The sequence below is a fragment of the Papio anubis genome, chromosome 2 (genome assembly GCF_008728515.1).
Source record: "Papio anubis isolate 15944 chromosome 2, Panubis1.0, whole genome shotgun sequence".
Classification (NCBI taxonomy): Eukaryota; Metazoa; Chordata; class Mammalia; order Primates; family Cercopithecidae; genus Papio; species Papio anubis.
In genome coordinates, this window is record NC_044977.1 from 107612147 (window position 1) to 107628850 (window position 16704).

Here is a 16704-nt window from a genome sequence, read left to right on the forward strand (position 1 = left end):
TTAAAGACCAGCCTGGCCAACACAGCAAGACCCCGTCTCTAAAAGAAAACACACACACACATACACACACACACACACACACAATGAAAACTGTAAACATTGTACTTGTTCATTCAAACTAGATTTTTAGAAAGTTTTTAAATTGCTTTCCTTAAGCCGGTCAGCATCTTTTAAATCATGCAGTTATTTTCATATGCTACCTACAGAGGGCATGGCTCAGCACCTCCCAGACTGTGGCACTGCATGTACGTCAGACCATAGACAGAAATATTTACATATGTGATTTGCAAAGGAGTCACTGACAGTGACCCACAAATAAGGTGATTCATTATTAATACAGCACTAATCACATACCTTCTGTAATAAAATGCTGACTGAAATCCCACATGCATTTCCCGCAGCCATCACAAGTGTATGTTGGATATCTGTGCAAATATTCATTTACAATTATATTCCTTTCAGATCATTTGGAACTAGGTCCATGTGTCAGGATACATATGTTCCACATACATGAGCACATAGAACTGTACCCACGAGAAATACAAACTGACCAAAACCGTGATAGACACACATAAAAATCACATATTCATGTCATACTAGATACAGATAAACATACCAGATAGATAAATGGTTTCAAAAGTATGTCTGGAAATTGGAGATACAATGCAAGCTTTTTGGTGGTAGTAGGGAGAGATGAGAGGGTGTGAAGGAGAGATGGGCAAGGTCAAGTAGTCCCGAATGCCCACCCTGGGATCCACACAAGCTCAGGTCACACATGGGAGGGGACAGGGAAGTCCCCTTTGCTTGTTTGGAAAGATTTCCTAGAGCAGCATGGCTTCCTGTCCCACCCAGAGAGAGGGGAAGAGAATGACAGATTTGATGGTATTGATGGTGTTATGCTCAGTTACTTTTATCAAGAGGGAGTACATGAAGATGTTGAGATGTGTTAGAAATAAACTTAGGTAATAATGATGCTGACTTGGCCATCAGGAAGAAGGAGGACCGTGTTGGCATGCTTTCCTTATCCAAGTAGCAGCTGGTAAGCAGAGAGCCCTGTGATTAGATCTATACATGACTTTGGAATGACCAAAATCTGCATGTTAGACTCAGCAGGGATAGATAAGGCACAGAAAGAGCAGAGGAGTAGCAGATTTAGGAAAGGGGATCAGAGAGTAAGACAATACATGCATCATCAGTAGTGGAGAGGGAAGACTAAACCTGAGTGCAAGAGAACCTGGGAGATGGTGGGAGCAACAGGGGCCCAAGGAAGAGGCTAGTGTTACTAAAATCATGAAAGGAGAAGCAGGTCTGATCACTGAGTGGCTTAACACAACTGAAGCATAGCAGCACAGTGTCAGGCTTGACCTGTTTCGCGAAATTTGTCTTTCCGGATTCTCTTAGACCAGATTTCCTCACAGGCCCTATAGGGAACCTGTCCTGTGAATTTGAACACAGCGCAGGCCATGTATTCTGAAGCAGGCCAGTGTTCATTCAAGGCCTGGGCTGTTAGAGAGACTCTGGCTGGATCCTGACCTGGCTTCCTACACAGGAGCTGGCAAGTTACCAAACTTCTCTGTGCCCACAGTAATGCCTGCCTGCAAGGGTGGGTGAGGATTAGTGCAATCATAGTGATGGGGGGAGTGCTGAGCTCAGAGCCTGGACTATCTCGATGGGGTGGATGAATGGTCAGCATCCTCGAGCCCACCACAGGCTGCAGAAAGCTCCTCTCACCTGGCAGAGGTGGGCTCATGCTGTGTCCTATCATCGTGCTGTAAAGGATCTGCTGTGTTTCACACCTCTGGGAATTTCATTTCTGTTGATACAGAATCATCATTCAAACAACGCTCTATCTCCTTGGGTCCGCTTCCTCTTTCGCTGCTCACCGGCCACCTCCCACCACACGCAGCCTTTCTTGGTGTTCTTTTCTCTCCACACTTGCTCCTTGCTGATCTCACCCATTGTCTTTAATCTTGACTTACATTTCTTTCTTTTTTTTTTTCTTTTTTTGAAACTAAGTCTCACTCTGTCACCCAGGCTGGAGTGCTGTGGCACGATCTCAGTTCACTGCAACCTCTGCCTCCCAGGTTCAAGTGACTCTCCTGCCTTAGCCTCCCGAGTAGCTGGGATTACAGTTGTGTGCCACCACACCTGGCTAATTTTTTATATTTTTGGTAGAGATGGGGTTTCACCATGTTGGCCAGGCTGGTCTCGAACTCCTGATTTCAAGTGATCCGCCTGCCTCAGCCTCCCAAAGTGCTGGGAGTACAGGCATGAGCCACCACTCCCAGCCCACCCTGATTTATATTTCTAACCCAGATTCTCAGCTTCGAACTTAAGTGTCTTTGGGTATGTCACATCAATCTTCAGCTTAATATGTCTAAAATGGGATGTATAAATACGGGATTGGGAAATGGTTAATGGACAGGACTTGAATGCCCCGAAAGCCAGAATCCTCCTTCTTCTCACCAGTGACCCAGCCCAGGGTGTTATGTGTCAGTAACAGTCGGCAATATTTTGTCACTGTATAAGTTATATGTCTTTTGCCTCAACTGGCTGCGGGGAGGGGAAAAAAGTTGTATGTCTGTTTTGCCAACTACTTTGAAAGTCTTCAGATCTCTTGTGGGTGAACACCATGTCCTGCTCTTCTCTGAGTCCCTCAAAGACCCCCCCTCCATCTCCTTGCCACCCCCACAACAATGCCTATCACAGAATGAATGCCTGGTAATTGCAGGTTGAATTGAATTTTTGCATAGCACTTCCACACTCATCAGTTATTCAAACTTCTGTTCCAAGAATCCCATCCGTAGTACAGTGGCCCTGTGTACTTCTCCTTTGATGCCACCAAGGCCCAAAAGCTGACCCTGGAGGCACATTAGCCCTTTCCTGCAGTTCTTGCTACTGCTTCTGTGGCCTGGCGCCCTTCAGCAACCTCCCTCAATTCCCGGGCCTCTGCAGTTTGATGAAATCGTACTAGGTACACCCAGAACTGGAAGATGAAGCAAACTGACAGCACAAGGAGGCACTCACCTGCAGGCCATTCTGAGAATCCAGTTTCTTCCATTTTCTTCTCCTTTGCTTGGGGGAGGGGTCTCCTGGGACTGATCAGCTCCTTCACACCAACACATAAGGAAATCTCTTATGTGCCATCTAACACTCGGTGGGACCTCTCAGACACAGGGACAGGGATAGTCTTGGAGGGGCAGGCCCTGCTGGCTGGGACCCTCCCTGGTCCAGTAGAGCTGTGCTGTCAACCCTCCGACAGCCCCTGTGAAAATGGCCTGATACCAGTCCCTGGCAGTGAGTCTGTCAGCATGTCTTCTCCTTTTCCCACCAGCAGATCAGACACACACTCCACACTCCCGGGAGCATACAGGGTTCTGTGCAGGTTCCAGAGGGCTGCCTCTAACTCAGCTCTTTCTCTCCTACTCAGGAGGGCACATGCAAATTGAGTGAGGGAGTGACATTTTTGTGGGAACAATCTTGAGTGCTGATTAACACATATTTTAAAAGACAGTTGGCACTTAGTCTAGTCACAGCTATCTAAACTGAGCAAAACAATTTGCATCCTGTGATGGGGTGGTACAGGGGGACAGAAGACCATTACAGCCCCTAGAAATGGTTATTGACAACAAGACGGGGGGCTACATGGCTGGCCCAGAGGCAATCATTTGTGTTGGGAATTTTGCACTTAGGTTTGGTTGTACTAATATTTAAGGAACAACTAAAATGTAATTTTCTTTTTAAAAAAATATACATTTTTTTCTGAGACAGGGTCTCGCTCTGTTGCTCAGGCTGGAATGCAATGGCCGGTCACGGCTCACTACAAGCTTGACCTTCTAGGCTCAAGCAATCTTCCTGCCTCAGCCTCCTGAGTAATGGGGACTACAGGTGCACATCATCACACTCAGCTCATTTTTTTATTTTTAGTAGAAATGGAATTGCTCACTATGTTGCCCGGGCTGGTCTTGAATTCCTGGGCTCAAGCGATCCACCCACCTCTGCCTGCCAAAGTGTTAGGATTTCAGGTGTGAGCTACTGCACCAGGTCTAAAATGTAATTTTCCATTTCCCATTTTTAAATACTTAGTAATTACTAAGTGCTAATTTCCTGCTTTACAGAGAGTACGTGGTTCAAATCCCACTCAACCAATTTCCAAAAGGCAGTTAAAAGTCTTCCTAGGGTTTACATTGAGTAGTCTTTAATATAAGTAGACTATTAGATAAAACTTGCTATGCTGGGATTTTCCTTATAGCAGTACTTCTAAAAAGACAATTCTAAAGACCATGATAAATTCATGTGATCTGAAACCATATACATTTCATGAATCAGTCTTGGTGGTCTGATGGTCCAAAGTTGTAAAGCCCAATATTAATACCTAATTGGCTCTGCAGATTTAGGGCTAAGGAATCCTAGGAAAGATTTCTAGGATTCCTCTGAGAGGAATTCCTCTGAGAGAGATGTTGGCATCATACTTAATAAATAAGTGAACCCTCTTGGGAAAAACAGGGATCTATTAGAATAATAGAATATCTGCTGCTAGATAAAGACGCAAATAGATCTGCGTCTTTTTGCACAGGGGCAAAAAGAGGCACAGGGGAGGGAAAAAGGGGCACAGGGCAGGGAAAGTAGCATGTGTCTTCTCAACATTTTCGGCTGTTTGACTGTTTCATAGGCATGCTTTTTATCTTTGGGAATTTCCTTTTTGCAATAGATTTCCTTTTGTTTTCATGAGGTAGAAGCTCTGGGTGCAGTTGACCCTCGGTATCCATGGGGAATTGGTTCTGGGACCCTTGTAAATAACAAAGTCCACAGATGCCCAAGTCTCTTATGTAAAATGGTGTAGTATTCGCATATAACCTATGCACAGTCTCCTATATACTTTAAATAATCTCTGGATTACTTATAATACCTAATACAATATAAATACTATGTAAATAGTTGTTATACTGTATTGCTTTTAAAATTTGCATTATTTTAATTGTTATAGTGTTATTATTTATTTATTAATATTTTCAATATGAGGGGTGTTTAATCCACAGATGTGGAACCTATAGAGACGGAGGACTGACTATAATTGTTTCACAATTTCTTTTCTTTACTGAAGATTACTGAGTTACTTGGATACTCCTGTTGGGATTACTACCAGTAGTACTCTTTCTTGGGAATTGAAGTAATGAGGTTTTCCTATCAGTTGTATTCTAGGAATCTCCTTGGTGTGCCAGACGTCTCTCACACCATGTCTTGTTATATTTGATTGCAGATGTGCTTCTGAACTGGAGTATTGAGATTTCAGCCACATTCCTCAAATCCCAGGCATACATAGATAATGGTCTGAGCCAGCCCTTTTTCTGTAACCTGCTTCTCTGTGTCCTTGCTGTACAGGCCCTCTCTCTCAAGGAGACGAGTCAGAAAAGTGGGCACTGTTTCAATGGACTGACATCCATACTCGACACATCAGTTCCCCTGTCACTGTTAGATAAAACTTGCAGGCAGTTTGACCTCAACCAAGCCAGTGCTCAGAGCCCTGATTTGCTCTTCTGTGAAATGAAAATAACAATTAGTACCTACTCTTGTCCACAGAATTGGCATGCATCCTATAAATCTATCAACCATCCATTCAATTAACACTTATTGAGAATTCACTTGCTTGCAAGGCACTGGGGCCAAGGATGAATAAGATAGGACATCTGCCCTAGAGGAGCTCTTGTTAGGGATTTAATGGATCAAGTAAGATAATGAACACATTAAAAACAAAAAACAAAAACAACCTTATTTCGTGCCCATTGGGTTAGCTATTATATTTTTTTCTTTTTTCAAAAAAAAAAGAATGATAATCTAAATGTTGACCAGAATGTGGAGCAATTAGAACCTTTGTGCACTGTTGGCAATATAAAAGGTGCAGCTGCTGTGGAGGGTGGTATGGCAATTCCTCAAAAAAGTTAAAAATAGAATGATCCTATGATCCAGCAATCCCACTTCTAGGTATATGCCCAAAATTGAAAGCAAAGACTCAAACAGGTACTTGCACATCAAGGTTCATAGCAGCATTATTCACAATAGCCAAAAGGTGAAAAGAACCCACATATTCGTCAACAGAAGAATGGATAAGCAAAATGTAGTAGATGCATAAAATGGAAGATATTCAGCCTTAAAAACGAATCAGATTTTGATAAATGCTACAACATGGATGAACCTTGAAAGCATTATGCTACGTGAAATAAGTCAGACACCAAAGGATGAATATTGTATGATTCCACTTATATGAGACACCTAGAATAGGAAAATTCATACAGAAAGTAGAATAGAGGTTCCCAGGAGCTGTGGGGAGGTGGAGAATGAGGTCATGTTTCATAGGTACAGAGATTCAGTTTGGAATGCTGAAGAAGTCTGGAAATGGGTAGCGGTGATGGTTATATAACATTGTGAATGTACTTAACACTACTCAACTATACACTTAAAAAAAGGTTTAAATAGTAAATTTTATGCATATCTTACCACAATTAAAAAAACTTTATAATACCTAAAATGCCATACAAATGCAAGCATTGTTAAGTTGAATTAAGATTAATGGGACTGTTTATGATCAATCTCTTAAAGTGCTATATGCATAAAATTACATTATCATTATTTATTGTGTGATATTGAAGAACATCTATTCAGATAAACTTTAATAATAATTTATATCCCATCTTCTTCCAAAAAGAATTTGAGAGTTTACTCTAAAATCATCAGGGTAATGAGACCAAATCCTGTTAATATAAGACAAAATATAGAAACTGAGATGCAAAGCAGAGAAGAAGGAAGAGAAGGCAGGTCACCTGAGCAAAACTCAACTGTTATCCTCCTAGGAACCAGGGAAGTGTTCATATTAATCAGACCTTTTGTTCTTAAAATGTCCTTAGTTTCCATATGATCCTTGTATGGGTCTATAGTGCTTTGTGTTGTTACCATTAACAGTTCTAGGAATTTATTTTATAATTAGGAAACACCTAATCAAAACAGAAGAAGGATGTAAAACTTAAGAACATGTTTTCCTGAGACCAAGCCCTCAGGACTGTATTCTGTGTTTAATAAACAGGTTCCTGGAAGGGTATCTGCCCTGCTTGCCACGGCCCCATCAATCTCCTGTACCTCGCCTGGCCTGCAGTCGTCCACACTCGTGGCCTGGCATGACAACCATCTCCTCAGCCAGCTCCCCCAGCCTCCCCCTACCAGCCCCCATCCAAACTCTGCTCTGGCAGCCTGGATCCTCTAAGGCCCTGTGTGTGGCCATGACTCTAGCCCCTGCTGGAGTTTACTCCTCCTGGAACTCCTGTCTTCCTGGACAAGCCCTGTACCTCTTGTAGAGGATAGATCAGACTTCACCTTCTCCAACCCAATCCATTCCCCTTCTCCTTTCTGTTCCTATGTAGCACTCCAGTTACACATTAACTATTAGTTAATCAGGGTTGCAAATGAATTGAAAGTCTTGTGACCTTTGTTTCATTTCTTGGGAAAAGTGAAAAGCAGGGACCATTAGACAAAAGATCACATCAAACAGTCTATTAGAAGTGATAACACATTTGTAGAATGACGTATGAGGGCCAAGAGGGGAAGTCAAGTTTATCTAATCCAGCCCTTTAACATACAAAGAAACAGATTCTGAGAAAGGAAGTGACTTACCCTGTATCCTAGAGGTAGAAATAGAATTGGAAGCCTAGTTTCTTGAAACCCTGTGTTTTTGTAACACTATGCTAATTTCATTCTAATTTGTGTTTTATTTAATAATCAGCAAACGGTTCTTTAGATGCACCCCAAACATAGCCAAGAGGAACTAGGTAAAGTAGCAGAAACAGTATTTGCTTTGCAAAAGCCATAGACCTTGGGCAAGTTGTTTCAGAGCCCTGGGCCTCTATTTGAACTGTTTCCTGATATTAAATAAAACACAAATTAGAATGAAATTAGCATGGTGTTATAAAAACACTGGGTTTCAAGAAACTGGGGTTCCAATTCTATTTCTACTTCTGTTTTTACATCTGTAAAATGAAGAGATGAGCTGGATCGTTTTTAAGTTTATATCTGCTTGTAGCATTTTATGAACCTACTAGACGATTGGCTTAACCCCACTGCATTAGTTAGGGTTCTCTAAAGGTACAGAACTAATAGGATAGATGAATATATGAAGGGCAGTTTATTAGGAAAATTGACTCACACAATCACAAGATGCCAAGTCCCACAATAAGCATCTGCAAGCTGAGGAGCCAGGAAGCCAGTCTGAGTCCCAAAGCCTCAAAAATAGGGAAGCTGATACTGCAGCCTGCAGTCTGTGGCCAAATGCCAGAGAGCCCCTGGCAAATCACTGGTGTAAGTCCAAGAGTCCAAAAGCTGAAGAACTTGGAGTCTGATGTTCCAGGGCAGGAAGCATCCAGCACTGGAGAAAGATCTAGTCCTTCCACCTTCCTCTGCCTGCATTTATTTATTTATTTTATTTATTTATTTTATCAGATTTTGGTACTGGGAATGGTTCTAGAGGAACAGAGTTTTAAGGCTGGATTTCTTTAGTTGGTTTTTGAGGTTTCTGGAGTTGGTTGCTTAATATGATTAGACCCCAAAATGCTAAGGACTCTACTTCTAATTGTGTGGAGAACACTGATAGTCCTTGGCACAAACTGTTTAAAGAGTTATTCAACAGAAATGCATTCAATACTCCTGATTCACCACTCATGAGAGGCAAGGAGTTTAATGACTCTATGCATAATACCTTTGACCATATGTAGAGGACCAAGGAATATAATGAAGTTGGTTGGTTGCTCCTAAGTTCACTGGACAAAGTGATGGAAGAAAATTATGAACTTAGGGATTCTGACTCTTGGCTCCAGAAGCATACACTGAGCCTCAAACCTTCTAAGATTGTCTGGAGTAAGAGTCTTATCTCTTGTACAGTAAGAGTTGAAATTGTGGGAAATCATATACAAGCTCTTATCATGGGAGTGGCTGACCTGCAATGAAAGGTGCATGCACAGCCTTGCCAGGTGTCTACTGTTAAAATGAGGGCATTGATTGGAAAAGAATGGGACCCTGCAACTTAGAATGGGGATATGTGGGAGGATCCTGATGAAGATAGGGACACAGAGACAAACCATATCATTTCACCCCTGGCCCCTCCCAAATCTCATGTCCTCACATTTAAAAACAAATCATGCCTTCCCAACAGTCCCCTGAAGTCTTAACTCATTTCAGCATTAACTCAAAAGTCCACAGTTCAAAGTCTCCTCTGAAACAAGGCAAGTCCCTTTCACCTATGAGCCTGTAAAATCAAAAGCAAGTGAGCTATTTCACAGATAAAATGGGGGTATAGACATTGGGTAAATATACCTGTTCCAAATGGGAGAAATTGTCCAAAACAAAGGGGCAATCAGCCTCATGCAAGTCTGAAATCCAATAAAGCAGTCATTAAAGCTTGAAGTTCCAAAATGATCTCCTTTGACTCCATGTCTCATATCCAGGGTATGCTGATTCAAGAGGTGGGTTCCCACTACAACCTTGGGCAACTCTGCTCCTGTGGCTTTACAGGGTACAGCCCCCCTTGTGGTTGCTTTCATGGGCTGGTGTTGAGTGTCTGCAGCTTTTCCAAGCACATGGTGCAAGCTGTTGGTGGATCAACCATTCTGCAGTCTGGAGGATGGTGTCCTTCTTCTCACAGCTCCACCAGGCAGTGCCCCAGTGGGCATTCTGTGTGGTGACTCTAACCCCACATTTCCCTTCCATACTCCCCTAGCAGAGATTCTCCATGAGGGCCCCAAACTTCTGCCTGGACATCCAGGCATTTCTATACATCCACCTCAATTGACTTCTGTGAACCACAGGCTCAACACTATGTGTAAGCCACCAAGGCTTGGGGCTTGCACCTCTGAACCAATGGCCTGAGCTGTACTTTGGCCCCTTTCAACCATGACTGGAGTGGCTGGGATGTAGGGCACCAAGTCCCTAGACTGCACAGAGCAGGGGTCCCTGGGCCAGGCCCACAAAACCACTTTTTCCTCCTAGGCCTGATTCTGTGATGGGAGGGGCCACCACAAAGGTCTCTGACATGCCCTGAAGACATTTTCCCCACTGTCTTGGTGATTAACACTTGGCTTCTCATTACTTATGCAAATTTCTGCAGCAGGCTTGAATTTCTTCTCAGAAAATGGGTTTTTCTTTTCTATTGCATCATCAGGCTGCCAATTTTCTGAACTTTTATGCTCTTCTTCGCTTTTGAACATAAGTTCCAATTCCAAACCATATCTTTGTGAACACATAAAACTGAATGCTTTTAACAGCACTCAAGTCACCTCTTGAATGCTTTGCTGCTTAGAAATTTCTCCTGCCAGATGGCCTGAATCATCTCTCTCAAGTTCAAATTTCCACAAATCTCTAGGGCAGGGGCAAAATGCTGCCAGGCTCTTTGCTAAAACATAGCAAGAGTCTCCTTTGCTCCAGTTCCCAACAAGTTCCTCATCTCTATCTGAGACCACCTCAGCCTGGACTTTATTGCCCATATCACTATCAGCATTTTGGTCAAAGTCATTCAACAAGTCTCTAGGAAGTTCCAAATTTTCCCACATCTTCCTGTCTTTTGAGCCCTCCAAACTGTTTCAACCTCTGCCTGTTACCCAGTTCCAAAGTTGCTTCCACATTTTCAGATACTGCAGCCTCCCACTCTGCCAGTTCCAATTTACTGTATTAGTCCATTCTCCTGCTCCTAATAAAGACATACCCGAGACTGGGTAATTTATAAAGGAAAGAGGTTTAATGGACTCACAGTTCCACATGGCTGGAGAGGCCTCACAATCATGGTGGAAGGCAAAGGAGGAGCAAAAGCATGTCTTACATGGTGGCAGGCAAGAGAGCATGTGCAAGGGAACCGCCCTTTATAAAATCATCAGATCTCCTGAGACCTATTCACTATCATGAGAACAGCGCAGGAAAAACCTGCCCCCACAATTCAATTACTTTCCACTGGGTCCCTCCCATGATATGTGGAGATTATTACAATTCAAGGTGAGATTTGGGTGGGGACACAGAGCCAAACCATATCACCCACCAAAGAATTTGCCAGTACACAGAACAGCATACACTTTCATCTCCTCTCATCCTCCACACTGTTCCCCTTAGTCTAGGACAAACATCCTTCTTCTATTCCCCCTTACTTTTTAAAAAACTTTTTATTTTAAAAAACTGATTTTTTACTTAAAGAAAAACCTCTGCTTAAACTTCACTCAACACAGAGTTGGCAGTGTCTCCCCCAACCCCTGGTTTAATTAGTTGCCCCTCCTCTGCCCCTGACTTTTCTGACTACCCTTACCTTATCACACTTATTGGAATCATTGATTTTCTTATCTCTTCCATTAGACTCTGAATCTATTAAGGTCAGGATTATGGTACATTTCTCTATCCCAAGTGCCTATCATGGAGCCAGGCTCATAGTAGGGCATCAATACGTGTCTGGTCAATTAATGTAATGGTTTTTGGGTGGGAAACAAGGACGAGAGTGTGGTACTGATTTCAACTGAAGCTGTTGGAGTTTTTAAGGATGGTTGGCGCTTTAAAGAAAGCGGAAAATAGTGATAACATTGGCTTAACAAAAGTGGGGTCTAAAAGGAGTGGGACAGATGAGTGCTATTTAGTTGCATAGGGGACCATCTGCAGTAGAATCATCCAGGGCGCTTGTGAAAACTACAGGTTCCATCTTAGCTCCCACCCACCACTCCCCATTCTGATGTGTAAATCTAGTTGTGTAAATCTGGTTTTACCTTTAAAGGAAGCTCCTTAAGAAGATTCTTAGCACATGAACAGAGAGTCTTAAACTCCTAGAAGGAACTCTGGCAGCTCTGGGCAAGTTCTTGAAGAGAGAGAATGATGACAGGATAAAAATGGAGCTTTGGGGGACTGGGCACGGTTTCTCACACCTGTAATCCCAGCACTTTGGGAGGCCTAGGTGGCAGATCACCTGAGGTCAGGAGTTCGAGACCAGCCTGGCCAACATCGTAAAACCCCATCTCTACTAGAAATACAAAATTTAGCCAGGTATGGTGGCAGGCACCTTTAACCCCAGCTACTGGGGAGGCTGAGGCATGAGGATCGCTTAAACCTGAGAGGTGGAGGTTGCAGGGAGCCAAGATCTTGCCATTGCACTCCAGCCTGGGCAACAAGGATGAAACTCTCTCTCAAAGGAGCTTTTGGAAGGGCATAGTCTGGTGGTCTGCAAAATAGACTGGGGGAAGAGAAATCTCAGAAGTAAGGGTGAGCTTCTATGAGTGCACTAAAGTGTTTAAATGGCAGGAATTGAAAGCTTGCACTGCAGGGTGTCACCAGAAGTGGAGAGTCAGTAGTCACCCAGGAAGCATGTTGAGAGATGATATAAGGAGCCTGGGTGACAGAATATAAGGGAGATATGAGAATGATGGAGGGGGAATTTTGAAACAACAACTGTGTTTTAGGGACTGTAGAAAAATGTCAGTTCCACTGATACACATGCTACTTCTGTCTGATTAGTTCTATTTCAACTTGATGTGACTGAGGTGTCTGGGAGGTATCCAGGTGAAAATGATATAGCCCATTGGCAGCGTGGGCTCAAGAATGACCAAAGGTCTAGGAGGAAGACAAAGATGTGGGAGAGTCAACAGCATGGGACAGGAAGGACAGAAGCCTGGAAATCTGAGTTCAGATTCTTAAAAAGTAGAAATCTGTAATGCTTTCTGACATGCATAATGTGGTGATAGGATAGCAGGAGGAACTGAAAACTCTTGAAGGCAAACTGTGTTGACAATAATGAGCAAAAATAGACCTCTGGTGGACGGGAATCCCAAAGGATACTCTTCCATTGGAGAACTGAGAACCGAGGAGGGGTGTGTGTGTGTGACAGGGGCAGTAGTTCAAAGCGGGAGCAGAGGAGGGCACATGAACAAAGAAGAAACTTATCAGGAAATCCTAACATGTATCTATTTTAATGATCTCTCTTGCTAAAGAGGATTGCATTTTTTTAAAGCATATTCCTTTCATTCCTGCCCCTTGGTTGTGGTGTCATTTGAAACAAGCATGAGGTGTCATGTAGAATGGAACCAGATAACCAAAGCTCCGTTTTCATGCTACCCTGAAATATGGCTTCAGAGAAGAAACATTCCTTTAAAACACATTTTGCCTGCGTTTCCCCTTTAATGAGCTAAGGGCAGCATCTATTTTGAAATGTAAAACAAAGTAAACTAACGCAGAGTACCTTAGTGCAGGCTGCTCTTGCATCCTAATCTCCCTTTGATATCCTAAGTGCAGTCCTCTAGCTCTGAGTAGATTGCCATCAGGACAGAAATTGCTGTTGGTGCTGAAAGGTTTTTTAATTACTTGAATACTCCAGTGTTTTCTGTTGTTCATCTGCATGATATACACTTGATGACTTTAGGTGGTAAATCCTTGAGAGTCTTTTCTGTGAATAAAGTTACATGCTTTGGAATAGGGGTGTCCAATCTTTTGGCTTTCCTGGGCCACACCGGAAGAAGAAGAATTGTCTTGGGCCACACATAAAATACATTAACACTGGCCAGGCACGGTGGCTCACGCCTGTAATCCCAGCACTTTGGAAGACCAAGGAGGGTGGATCACGAGGTCAGGAGATCAAGACCATCCTGGCCAACATGGTAAAACCCCATCTCTACTAAAATACAAAAAGTTAGCTGGGCATGTTGGTGCACACCTGTAGTCCCAGCTACTCAGGAGTCTGAGGCAGGGGAATTGCTCGAACCTGGGAGGCAGAGTGGGCAGTGAGCCGCGATTGTGCCACTGCACTCCAGCCTGGCAACAAAGCAAGACTCATCTCAAACAAACAAACAAACAAAAACATTAACACTAACGATAGCTGATGAGCTTAAAAAAAATCACGAAAAAAATCTCATAACGTTTTAAGAAAGTTTACAAATTTGTGTTGGGCCACATGTGGCCCACAGGCCGCAGGTCGGACGAGCTTGCTTTAGAATAATAAAGCAGGGAATCATCAGTAAGAGTCATACATTTTCTCCTGTTTTATAAAGGTAGCTGAAAGGCAAACAGGAGAAGAAAGCAAAAACAATGGCCTAACTGTGGTGTGAGGGCTCTTTTTAAAGTTATATATTAATTTGAATGTACTGAATGAATATTGATTTGCCTACATTCTTCAGTGGAATTCTTGTCATTGGCATTTTATCTGTTGCACTCCAACAGGTAAAATGAAGCAGTTGGATAAGATTTCTAGACTATTTTCCAAACTATTATGCAGAATATGACCAAGGGATTTCTTTTTCTTCAGAGATGTGAATATTTTCCTGTATTAGAGTCCTAAAAGCTCCTAAGAGTCTCTTAAGTTCATAGATCATCTTTGGATAATAACCTTGACTTCTGCCCACCTCCTGGTTATTTCTGCCTTCTGACTTCCTTTAATCGTCAATGCATCCTGAAGCCAACTTGCCAAGTTGCTTAAGCCCAATGCTTCATGAAGGCATAAGAGGCTGATTGTACTCAAGTTTTCCATGAATGCTTAACTGTTGCCGTAGTCCCCCTGGATGCCGTGGCTCATAGAAACATATTGGTGTCGAGACCTGTACTTCCTTCTGACATAGAAACCGTCGTTGTTTTAGGGTGATTTATAAAAGGCACAGGAACCTCTTTCTCAGTGACTTAGTAAAGTATGATGTTAAAGTAACTTTTTGGGAGTTTTAGACTTCGGGAAATTACATCCTCTGTGGTGCATCTTGTTTATCAGTCTTGTCTTATAACAAGTATTTATAAATAGACACAAAAATGATTATAAGAAAGAATAATGAACTGTAAAATATGTGAATTGTATGAATTTATATCTATCAAATAGGGTTTACTTATCATTACCTCCAGTAACATTCATTTTAAAATATTATATAAACCCTATTTTTCCATTATAAAAGCAGTAAATGTTTCACTTAAAAAAACATTGTAGAAGGGTATAGAGTAAGATGTAGAAATTCTTCATATTTTAGCTTTCAGTACCACTCTCCAAAAGCAATCACGTGTTAAGTTTCTTTGCATAAATTTTCTGAGCATATACAATTTTATGTATATTTCTACATACTCATTTTTTACATAAATAGTCATGCTATGCTTACTTGTCTACATCTTGCTTTGTTTTTTCACTGAAAATACCTGGCCTCTGTCATATCAATGTTTCAGTCAGCCTCATTCTTTTTAATAATTGTGTGGTATTTCATTATGTGTATGTTCCATATATATATATATATATATATATATATATGTATATATATATACTTTTTTTCTTTTTTTTTTTTGAGACGGAGTTTCACTCTTGTCGCCCAGACTGGAGCACAATGGTGTGATCTTGGCTCACTGTAGTCTCGACCTCCTGGGTTCAAGTGATTATCCTGCTTCATCCTCCCAAGTAGCTGGGATTGCAAGCATGCACCACCATACTCATCTAATTTTTTGTATTTTTAGTAGAGACAGGGTTTCACCATGTTGGGCAGGCTGGTCTCGAATTCCTGGCCTCAAGTAATCCACCTGCCTCGGCCTCCCAGAGTGCTGGGATTACAGATGTGAACCACCATGCCCGGCCTACGTACCATAATTTTTTGATGAGCATTTAAGTAACCAGTTTATATCTGGTTGTTGTTGAAGTTATATTGTCCTAATTGCAAACAATGAATATTCCTAGAAGTGAAATTACTGAACCAAGGAGCATGTGTTTTACTTTTCCATGAGATGTTTCCAAATTACCTTCCAAAGAGCTTGCACAAATTTATACATTTTACCAATATTGTCTGAGGGTTTTTCCACACCCTCATTTACCTGTCTTTCTTTGAGGTTTGAAATGTTTAATATTCTAATAGATGAAAATTGTTGCTTTTTTAAGATATGCCTTTATTGAATGTATGTACTGAGTATTTTTTCCACAAGCCTAATAGCCATTTGAATATTTGTGTGAATCTCCTATTTTGTGTCCTTTCCCATTTTTTTCTTTTGGATCATTTGTGTCTTGCCACATTCATTTTTATGAGAGAAAAACAAATCATTTTCTAGGAGAGGCTGCCATTTAATAGATAATCCATCAGTAGTTCACAGGAATAAATACATATATTCTACACAAGGACACATGTATAAACACTCATCTACTTGGACCCCTAAAAGAAATAATAAATATGGCCACGTAGCCTAAGGAGAGAAAGAAAGTCTGTCTGGGATAGATGTGGGGACTGGCCTCACTCTTTCTACTGGTTTTCTATTGCTCTATAAAAACTGACCACAAACTTAGGAGACTCACAGTTTCCCTGGGACAGGAGTCCCACAAGACTAAAGTCAAGGTGTTGGCTGTGTTTTCACGTGGAGCTCTGGATCCTCTTCTAAGTTCATGTGGTTGTGGCAGGACTTGGTTCCTTGCAACTATAGGACTGATTTCCCTTCCTTGCTGCCTGTCAGCTGGGAGCCACTCTCAGTTCCTATGGCTGCCCACATTCCATTCCATCTGGCCCCCTCCATCTCAAAAGTCAGCAAAGGGGAATCTCCTTTGTGTTGAATCCTTTTTGTGCTTCCAATCTCTGACCTCTAGACCCAAAACTGAGTTCATGTGATTAGGACAAGCCCAAGTGGATTACCTATCAAATGAACTGTAAAAGCCTTCCACAGCAGCCCCTAAATTAGTGTTTGATTGGAAGAGGTGTATGTGCAGTGGGG

General features: G+C 42.1%; 1 protein-coding gene across 2 annotated transcripts in view; it reads left to right on the top strand.

Moving 5' to 3' along the window:
• The window catches only part of MCF2L2 (MCF.2 cell line derived transforming sequence-like 2), a 253043-nt gene that overhangs the window by 183156 nt on the left and 53183 nt on the right, over nt 1-16704 (top strand). The window lies entirely within an intron of this gene.